This window comes from Salvelinus sp. IW2-2015, linkage group LG14 (assembly GCF_002910315.2).
Source record: "Salvelinus sp. IW2-2015 linkage group LG14, ASM291031v2, whole genome shotgun sequence".
NCBI classification, from domain to species: Eukaryota; Metazoa; Chordata; class Actinopteri; order Salmoniformes; family Salmonidae; genus Salvelinus; species Salvelinus sp. IW2-2015.
In genome coordinates, this window is record NC_036854.1 from 7,278,091 (window position 1) to 7,288,665 (window position 10,575).

Sequence of the window (10,575 nt, forward strand, 5' to 3'; positions counted from 1 at the left end):
CAAAGCAAAGAAAGTAAATATCAAAGCTCCCCCTCTCCTATCTAACCTGCCTACCCACTTCTTACCTAACTTAGCACCACCTGGTGCCCTAACCAAAATACAGGGAGTGGCCTGCCCAGGTCTTACCTAGTGTGCCTAGACAGTGAATATACTACGGGTATATGTATGCCCGCGGGCCTCTTGCCCAAGCACTCCCTAGGTGCCTTCCCCTTCCCCCCTGGGAACAAATGAAACAGAATATCAAACGATACTCAAACAAACTAAACAAAGGACATCAAATAAGCTCTATCTGAGCAACAATCTCACACAGAACATACCAACTGATCCCAGCAACAACTAACACAGTACATACCAAATCACTTTCTGAGAAACAACCAACACTATATAACCCTCTTCTCCCTGACAAACGACCAACACTGCTCTCAGCAATTGAATTCTCTCTATCACAATCACTCTCTCTCTGCATTCTCTCTCAGCAAAAATCTCTCTCTTCTGAATAACAGAACACTGGCTTTTATAGCTTCAGAAGGCATTGTTAATTGGAGACAGCTGCGTCTTGACGAGGGGGCGGGGTCAGCTCTCCAATCATCAATTGGGGCCGACCAATCAGCTGCTTGGGGAGAATTTCAGGAAGCCATCTTCTGAAACACACACACTCAAATACAAACTACAACACAGAAACTGGGGAACGTAACAGTGTGCTTAGGGTCGTTGTCCTGTTGGAATGTGAACCTTCCCCCCAGTCTGATGTCCTGAGCGCTCTGGAGCAGGTTTTCATCAAGGATATCTCTGTACTATGCTTTCCCTCGATCCTGATTAGTCTCTCAGTCCCTGGCGCTAAAAAACATCCCCATCTTCACAGAGGAACTCTGGAGCTCTGTCAGAGTGACCATCGGGTTCTTGGTCACCTCCCTGACCAAAGTCTTTCTCCCCTGATTGTTCAGTTTGGTGTTCTTGGGAACCTTCAATGCTGCAGAAATGTTTTGGTACCCTTCCCCAGATCTGTGCCTCGACACAATCCTGTGTCGGAGCTTGAAGGACAATTCCTTGGACCTCATGGCTTGGTTTTTGCTCTGACATGCACTGTCAACTGTGGGACCTTATATAGACAGGTGTGTGCCTTTCCAAATAATTTCTAATCATTTTAATTTACCACAGGTGGACTCCAATCAAGTTGTGTAAACATCTGAAGGATGATTAATGAAAACAAGATGCACCTGAGCTGCATTTCGAGTCTCATAGTAAAGAGCCTGAATACTGATCTAAATAAGGTTTTTGTAAAAAATATCTAAAAACCTGTTTTCGCTTGTCATTATGGCATATTGAGTGTAGATTGGTGAGGAAAACATGTAATTTCATCCATTTCAGAATAAGTCTTTAACATAACAAAAAGTGGGAAAAGTCAAGGAGTTTGAATACTTTCCGAATACCCTAGTTACATTTACACTCCAAAGTGGAGTCCCTGTCATTTTGTCTGAAGAGTTGACCAGTAGCAGAAAGTAAAAACCTCTCAGTTAGATAACAGTTTAGATACTTTGGGGTTGGACTTGTGCCTCATTTAAAAGTCGAAAATTAAAAACCTCTGTTGTATTAAAGTTTAGACACATATGTTAATGTTGTGTCTATAGGGTCATAGATTCAAATGTGTTTAAACAGCCAGTGATGTGGAACAGATCATCTATAGGCCAGACCCTAATAATCATCAGGAATGCCCATGTATTGATCCTCTGCTTCTCAGAGAACCCACTCCAGTTGGACACACACAAATCCCCCCGCTGAGTCGAGGATGGGCAAGATCAGATCAGACTGTTGTAGTTATTGATCACTTGGCCCTGTGAGAGACCAGGTCACTCAGTCGTCTGTCACAGCACTGGACGTGGTGGTTAGGAGACGAGGCAATGGTGACCCACACTTCAAAGGGAAGGGACAGACTGGAAGCTGGACGGACAGAGATGGGTAATGATGGTTGGGGGGTGAGAGGAAAAAGAGAGCGAGAGAGAGATTGTGGTTTGACCAGAGCTAAGGTTATTAGGCTGTATTTGATCATGTTGCACAGAAGGCCATTGAGGTTAGAGATAGCTGACCACTACAAAGACAGCTTGTCTACTCAGCAGTGTGTGGAATACCATGTTTGTATAGTGTTTCCTATCTTTAGCGCTTCACAGGTATGTAAAAAATGGTGCACATATGTACAGCTGAAGTCAGAAGTTTACATACACTTAGGTTGGAGTCATTAAAACCTGTTTTCAACCACTCCACACATTTCTTGTTAACAAACTATAGTTTTGGCAAGTCGGTTAGGACATCTACTTTGTGCATGACACAAGTAATATTTCCAACAATTGTTTACAGACAGATTATTTCACTTATAATTCACTGTATCACAATTCCAGTGCGTCAGAAGTTTACATACACTAAGTTGACTGTGACTTTAAACAGCTTGGAAAATTCCAGAAAATAATATCATGGCTTTAGAAGCTTCTGATAGACTAATTGACATATTTTTAGTCAATTGGAGGTGTACTTGTGGATGTATTTCAAGGCCTACCTTCAAACTCAGTGCCTCTTTGCTTGACATCATGGGAAAATCTAAAGAGATCAGCCAAGACCTCAGAAAAAAATGTGTAGACCACAAGTCTGGTTCATCCTTGGGAGCAATTTCCAAATGCCTGGAGGTACCACGGTACCAATAGTACGCAGGTATAAACACCATGGGACCACGCAGCCGTCATACCACTCAGGAAGGAGACGCGTTCTGTCTTCTAGAGATGAATGTACTTTGGTGGAAAAAGTGCAAATCAATCCCAGAACAACAGCAAAATGACCCTGTGAAGATGCTGGAGGAAACAGGTGCAAAAGTATCTATATACACAGTTAAACAAGTTATATATCAACATAACCTGAAAGGCCACTCAGCAAGGAAGAAGCCACTGCTCCAAAACTGCCATAAAAAAAGCCAGACTACGGTTTGGAACGGCACATGGGACAAAGATCGTACTTTTTGGAGAAATGTCCTCTGGTCTGATGAAAAGAAAATAGAACTGTTTGGCCATAATGACCATCGTTATGTTTGGAGGAAAAAGAGGGAGGAATGCAAGCGTGAAGCACAGGGGTGGCAGCATCATGTGGTGGGATGCTTTGCTGCAGGAGGGACTGGTGCACATCACAAAATAGATGGCATCATGAGAATTTGTGGGCAGAACTGAAAAAGCGTGTGCGAGCAAGGAGGCCTACAAACCTGACTCAGTTACACCAGCTCTGTCAGGAGAAATGGGCCAAAATTCACCCAACTTATTGTGGGAAGCTTGTGGAAGGCTACCCGAAACATTTGACCCAAGTTAAACAATTTAAAGGCAATGCTACCAAATACTAATTGAGTGTATGTAAACTTCTGACCCACTGGGAATGTGATGAAAGAAATAAAAGCTGAAATAAATTATTCTCTCTACTATTATTCTGACATTTCACATTTTTTAAATAAAGTGGTGATCCTAACTGACCCAAGACAGGGAATTTGTACTAGGATTAAATGTCAGGAATTGCGAATAACTGAGTTTAAATGTATTTGGCTAAGGCAAAGCCATTGTACGTATGTAAACTTCCGACTTCAACTGTATATGCCATTTAAAACCTTTTTGGAGGATTTCAGTAGCATTTAGCACCTTTTACGCAAAATAAGTGTTAATCGCTTCCCGGCATCTCAACTTCATAAATATATGTCTTTGTGTTTGTGAGTCAGTCAGTAAACCAGTCTTTGCATGCATCTGTCTGTGTGTTTGCAATAAAACTAACTTCCCGAGTTGCTATGCATGACTGTGTGCACATGTCTGTGCATGCGTGTGTAAAGTATTTCTACTGTAATCCCTCAGTCTATAACAGCTGAACACTTGGCAGCTGAAAATAAAAAATATGTAAATGGCCCATCATGTGAAATCCTTCGCCAGATGAATGTAAAGTATGCCTCTGACATAGCCTGAGAAGAATTCCCACTATGCTTTCTTCTCTTTCCACACCGCTACTTCCTCGAGCTGACATTTTGCTGTGATAAGAGGAAAAGCCTTGAATCCCACACACATTCACAGCAAAATTCCAGTAACGCCGGAATGGGAGCTTTCGGAGTTCTCTCAGGTTCCCACACGTACTCAAAGGACAATGCTGGGATTGAGGGATTCAGCCTGGGATGCATGAGAGCTATTATTCCGTCTTCCTATCGCTAGCATCTGCAATGCTAATGACTTACTGTATAGTGTTCGTCTTTGGCATGGCAAGGTTGTGTTCTCTCTCTCCCTTTCTCTCTGTGTATTTCATTCTCTCGCTTCTCTCTCTCTGTGTGTCTGTCTGTTTCATGCCCTTATTCTTTTGCAACATCTATCTTTCTCCCTTGCCCTCTCTTCCTCTCGTTCTCTGCCCTCTCTTTTCTCTCTCCTCGCGTGTTCTCTGTCTCTGTCTCTCTCCTTCTGCCCTCTCTCTCTGCCCTCTTTTTTGCCTTCTCTCTTTCTGCCCTCTCTCTCTCCGTCTCTCCCTGTGTCTCTCTCTCTCTCTCTCTGCCCTTGCGTAGGGGGAAGTCTGAAGTTTGTATCAAAGGCATAAGTGTCAGAAGAAGGCGTAATTTGATTCAGCTGTGTGCTTGCGGTCTCTCAATCGCTGTCAGAAATGCCCTTCAAGGGTTGTTTATGACATTTGTCCGGGTTTTCTGTCAAATGGCTTTTGTGCTGGAAATGTTCTTGAAACGTTCTTGACATATTGTGGACAACAAAAATGTCACACAGTTTCTCAATTTCTTTCCCTCTCTCTCTCAGGTGTGTTGTTTGATCTCCCTTCTTGCCTGATCAAAACAGAATTCCAAGTACTCCAAAAAGTATTAAACACCTCGTCGCAAACTCACAACTCCACTCTCTGTGTGACTTCACTGAAAATTTCTCACCTGAATTATTTTTGGCCAGCGACCACACTGTGCACACACACTCATGCACACACTGTGTACCCCACCCCCACACACACATACACATACTTCCCACCCCCAACCACACATACAAACACACTCTCTCTATCACACATACACCACACTCAGAGGACACAGGGTGCTTTCTTGCCGCACGTAGACTTTGTTGTGTCAGTGTCAGTTTGTACTTTCCTCCTCCAAGGGACTTCCAGCCAACCAGACTACCATCTAGCCTGCCTGACGGCGCTCGCCCGGCCGTGCCAAAGGTGACTTCCTGTCAAACAGCTGGGGTCTTGTTCAGGCCGAACGACAGGCAGCGTCGCTGTAATCTCCCATGAGTCTTTACATATGGGGATCGAAACCGCCATCATGTTGCAACACAGTTTTTTCCTCTCCCCCTCTCTAACAAAGAACAAAAGGTGATTGTGTGGATTTCGGCTTTTCTGACTGGCTTCACTTAGGGTGACTGCGTGTGTCTGCTGTGAATCAACGGACTGTCAAGGAAGAATCTGTCTTTTGAAAAGTCGAAAATGTTGAGGGGGTGCGTCCGGTTCCGGGGTAAAGCGTCAGCTGTCACGGGGTTGACCTCCAGGAGAGACGCAATGTGTGTGTGTGTGTGCGTGTTTTGACACACACACACACGCTTCATTAGATGATCCTGAGGCAATCTGGACGGATCGGGGGCAACATCCAACTTCCACGTCCTTATATGCCCACTATCCTCTCTGGTCTGCCCCCCCGTGGCGCCCCTGGGCACAGGAAGTAGTGACTTCCTCTGAGGTCACGTGAGGTCATTAGAGGTCGTGTGAGGTAAAAGGGGTCAGGCCAGATTCTGAGGGCACTGATACGATTTGATGGCTGCTTATTAGAGGTGGTGTTTCTTTATTATGGTGACAATTATAAACCAAAATGCACAATATACACTCTACGTTGTGATTGGCCTACACTGCTTGTCATAGGATATACGGAGGGTTTTGATTGGACATGACAGCTGACTAAGTTGGACATGAATGCAAGCATGTGTTTTAGTGGCCATGTTTCAGTTCTCAGTGAGGTCACTACTTCACAAATCAAATCAAATTGTATTGGTTACAGAGATATAGATGGTATAAGACACCGTATATACATATGAGATGAGTAATGTAAGATATGTAAACTATATTAAAGTGGCATTTTTTTAAATGACTAGTGAGTCTCTATGTAGGCAGCAGCCTCTATGAGTTAGTGAAATGATGTTTAGCAGTCTGATGGCCTTCAGATAGAAGCTGTTTTTCAGTCTCTCGGTCCCAGCTTTGATGCACCTGTACTGACCTCGCCTTCTGCATGGTGAACAGGCAGTGGCTCGGGTGATTGTTGTCCTTGATGATCGTTTTGGCCTTCCTGTGACATCGGGTGCTGTAGGTGTCCTGGAGGCCAGGTAGTTTGCCCCCGGTGATGCGTTGTGCAGACCGCACCACCCTCTGGAGAGTTTTGCGGTTGAGGGCGGTGCAGTTGCCGTACCAGGCGGTGATACAGCCCGACAGGATGCTCTCAATTGTGCATCTGTAATAGTTTGTCAGGGTTTTAGGTGACAAGGCACATTTCTTCAGACTCCTGAGGTTGAAGAGGCGGTGTTGCGCCTTCTTCACCACACCGTTTGTGTGGGTGGACCATTTCAGTTTGTCTGTGATGTGTATGCCGAGGAACTTAAAACTTTCCACCTTCTCCACTACTTTCCATTCTATGTGGATAGGGTAGTGCTCCCTCTGCTGTTTCCTGAAGTCCACGATCATCTCCTTTGTTTTGTTGACGTTGAGTGAGAAGTTATTTTCCTGACACCACATTCCGAGTGCCCTCACCTCCTCCCTAGGCTGTCTCGTCGAATAGTTACACATTGCAAACTAAGCAATAGATTAGAAACATGCAAATCTAACTCCGTTCATCTGCATTAATCTGAGGATACAGGATAGTATTTCAATGAGATACTTAATTTCAACCAGTGGAGAATGTTTAACTCTTTATTGAAAGTTTATTATTCAGGTGTTATAAATACATAATACATTCATTATAAATGTTATAGTTGTATTTATAATATTACAAGTTCAATCTGTATTTCAATGCACATATGGTGTGCATTATAAACAAAAGAGGAAGAAAGAGGAGGTGGGGAGAGAGGTGTAGAAGAAAGAAAATGAAAGAGGTAAAACAGAGGAGGGGGAAGACAGCAAATGATTAATGAATTACAGTGCTACCCTAATATTCTCTCAGTTCATCAAAATTACATAGTGTCTCTAGCGGTGTCTCCTAACCAGCCGTGGGCTCCCAGTCGGCCCGAAGGTTATCTTAAGAGCGGGTGAGGTGGCGATGACGGGGCTGGCTTCCTCTCTCACATCAAAACATACCTGCAGACGAGAGACAGATGGATAGAGAGAGCATGTTTAAGCCTTGTTTTTTTTATTCTAACACGGTCAGTCATCATAATCATCAGGAGGTGAAATGGTAAACTGACCTTGGATCATTAACTCTGGGACTACTACATCTCTATCTGTATTTCAATGTAAAGCATTTTTAATAATAAGAGGAGGAGTCAGTGGTAGGGTTCACTTGATGTTGCAGCACAGCAAGTGTCTCAGTAGACAGGGGGCATGGGATGTCAGGAACAATGACCCCATTGTCAGTGTTTCCAGATTACAGATTAGCCTCCTGATAAAGCAGGTCCTCCACCTGCTGAATCTGGAATGCTCAAAAGAAACAAATCTGTATTAGTGACGATACATTTAAAGGAAGATCTGTCAAGCCATTCACATATCACAGACCTCTGCATAGTCTGGCTCAGACACGGGTGTTTGGAGCATTCCGATATGCCACAGCTGGTGAGGTGTCAGGTTCGCCTCTGTACTTAAAGGGTGATTGTTCCAACTCTCTGTGAAATGCTGCAGATCTGCCCCCAGACAAGGTAGGAAAACATATCCCACACAGAAGAGGTGGATAAATCAAATCAAATGTATTTATAAAGCCCTTCTTACATCAGAAACCCAGCCTAAAACCCCAAACAGCAAAACCCAGCCTAAAACCCCCAAACAGCAAGCAATGCCGGTGTAGAAGCATAGTGGCTAGGAAAAACTCCCTAGAAAGGCCAGAACCTAGGAAGAAACCTAGAGAGGAATCAGGCTATGAGGTGGCCAGTTCTCTTCTGGCTGTGCGGGTGGAGATTATAACAGAACATGACCAAGATGCTCAAATGTTCATAGATGACCAGCAGGGTCAAATAATAATAATCAGTGGTTGTTGAGGGTGCAACAGGTCAGCACCTCAGGAGTAAATGTCAGTCGGCTTTTCATAGCCGATCATTCAGAGTATCTCTACCGCTCCTGCTGTCTCTAGAGAGTTGAAAACAGCAGGTCTGGGACAGGTAGCATGTCCGGTGAACAGGTCAGGGTTCCATAGCCGCAGCACGGCCAGGTGGACTGGGGACAGCAAGGAGTCATCAGACCAGGTAGTCCTGAGGCATGGTCCTAGGACTCAGGTCCTGAGAGAGAGAGAGAGAATACTTAAATTCACACAGGACACCGGATAAGACAGGACAAATACTCCCGATATTACAGACTGACCCTAGTCCCCGACACATAAACTACTGCAGCATAAATACTGGAGGCTGAGACAGGAGGGGTCGGGAGAAACTGTGGCCCCATCCGAACATACCCCCGGACAGGGCCAAACAGGCAGTATATAACCCCACCCACTTTGGCAAAGCACAGCCCCCACACCACTAGAGGGATATCTTCAACCACCAACTTACCATCCTGAGACAAGGCCGAGTATAGCCCACAAAGATCTCCGCCATGGCACAACCCAAGGGGGGGTGCCAACCCAGACAAGAAGATCACGCTAGTGACTCTACCCACTTCAGTGACGCACCCCTCCTAGGGACGACATGGAAGAGCACCAGTAAGCCAGTAACTCAGCCCCCGTAATAGGGTTAGAGGCAAAGAATCCCAGTGGAGAGAGGGGAACCGGCCAGGCAGAGACAGCAAGGGAGGTTCGTTGCTCCAGTGCCTTTCTGTTCACCTTAACACTCCTGGGCCAGACTACACTCAATCATAGGACCTACTGAAGAGATGAGTCTTCAATACAGACTGAAAGGTTGAGACCGAGTCTGCGTCTCTCACATGGGTAGGCAGACCATTCCATAAAAATTGAACTCTATTGGAGAAAGCCCTGCCTCCAGCTGTTTGCTTAGAAATTCTAGGGACAGTAAGGAGGCCTGTGTCTTGTGACTGTAGCGTACGCGTAGGTATGTACGGCAGGACCAAATCTTAAAGATAGGTAGGAGCAAGCCCATGTAATGCTTTGTAGGTTAGCAGTAAAACCTTGAAATCAGCCCTTGCCTTAACAGGAAGCCAGGTAGAGAGGCTAGCACTGGAGTAATATGATCAAATTTTTGGGTTCTAGTCAGGATTCTAGCAGCCGTGTTTAGCACTAACTGAAGTTTATTTGGTGCTTTTTCCGAGTAGCCGGAATGTAGAGCATTGCAGTTGACAAAAGCATGGATTCATTTTTAGGCATAATGTTTGGACAGAAAATTTCTGATTTTTGCAATGTTACGTAGGTGGAAAAAAGCTGTCCTTGAAACAGTCTTGATATGTTCATCAAAATAGAGATCAGGGTCCAGAGTAACGCCGAGGTCCTTCAGTTTTATTTGAGACGACTGTACAACCATCAAGATTAATTGTCAGATTTAACAGAATATCTCTTTGTTTCTTGGGACCTAGAACAAGCATCTCTGTTTTGTCCGAGTTTAAAAGTAGAAATCGACAGGATAGAATCCGTCAGGTCAACGTAGCCATCTTCCTCCAAACTGTGCAGCAAGTTGTAGTACTGACATGTCACGGCACTCCAAACATCTCTCCACAAGCCTTCCACTCTAGCAGAGAAATAAAATGTTTTGTGAAGGGGAGGAACCTAATCTCTGTGGTCCTGTGGTCTTCCTCCATGAATAGTGAACACTGAGGTGGGTCCGAGGTTATAGAAATGCACGTTGTGTGTGCCTCTGAGTGGTTACTGACTGTATGTGATGCAGACACCTATCTGAGTGTACCTGAAACATTTAAATATAGAGGGCTATATGTCTCACCACTTGGTTATTGCAAGGCTAACCCCCAGGGAAATCATAACTCGGCAGCAACAGATAGTCCAGTGAAAATGGCTGTGTTTATGTGGTGTACATCTGAAAATTAGCAGCTGACTTCTTAAGGTTTTTAAAATTAATGCATGTGAGACAGGTTCCATGTAACCTCTGGTTATGGACACTTTAAGCAGCAATAAAGCTTCCACGGCCTGGTCCTCGGACAGTGAACATCTGGCAATATCTACATTTTCTACCCCTTGATCAGCTCGCTCTAATGTAAAGAAAATAGCTTATTTTTTGTAGATATGAAAACAATAACTGAGACATGACCGTTCAATTTAAAGCAGCAGATGTCATTTTCAGGATACGTCAATACAGCACAGAAAGCAATCTTAGGAGGTTTGATGAGGAAGATGTCACGGGTTTTTATACAGAAAGTAACTCCTCACAAGACGTTACAATACATTAGTGGTTAGGATGAATATGTATAATACAAGTAATCATTTTTTTCATTCTACTATATCAA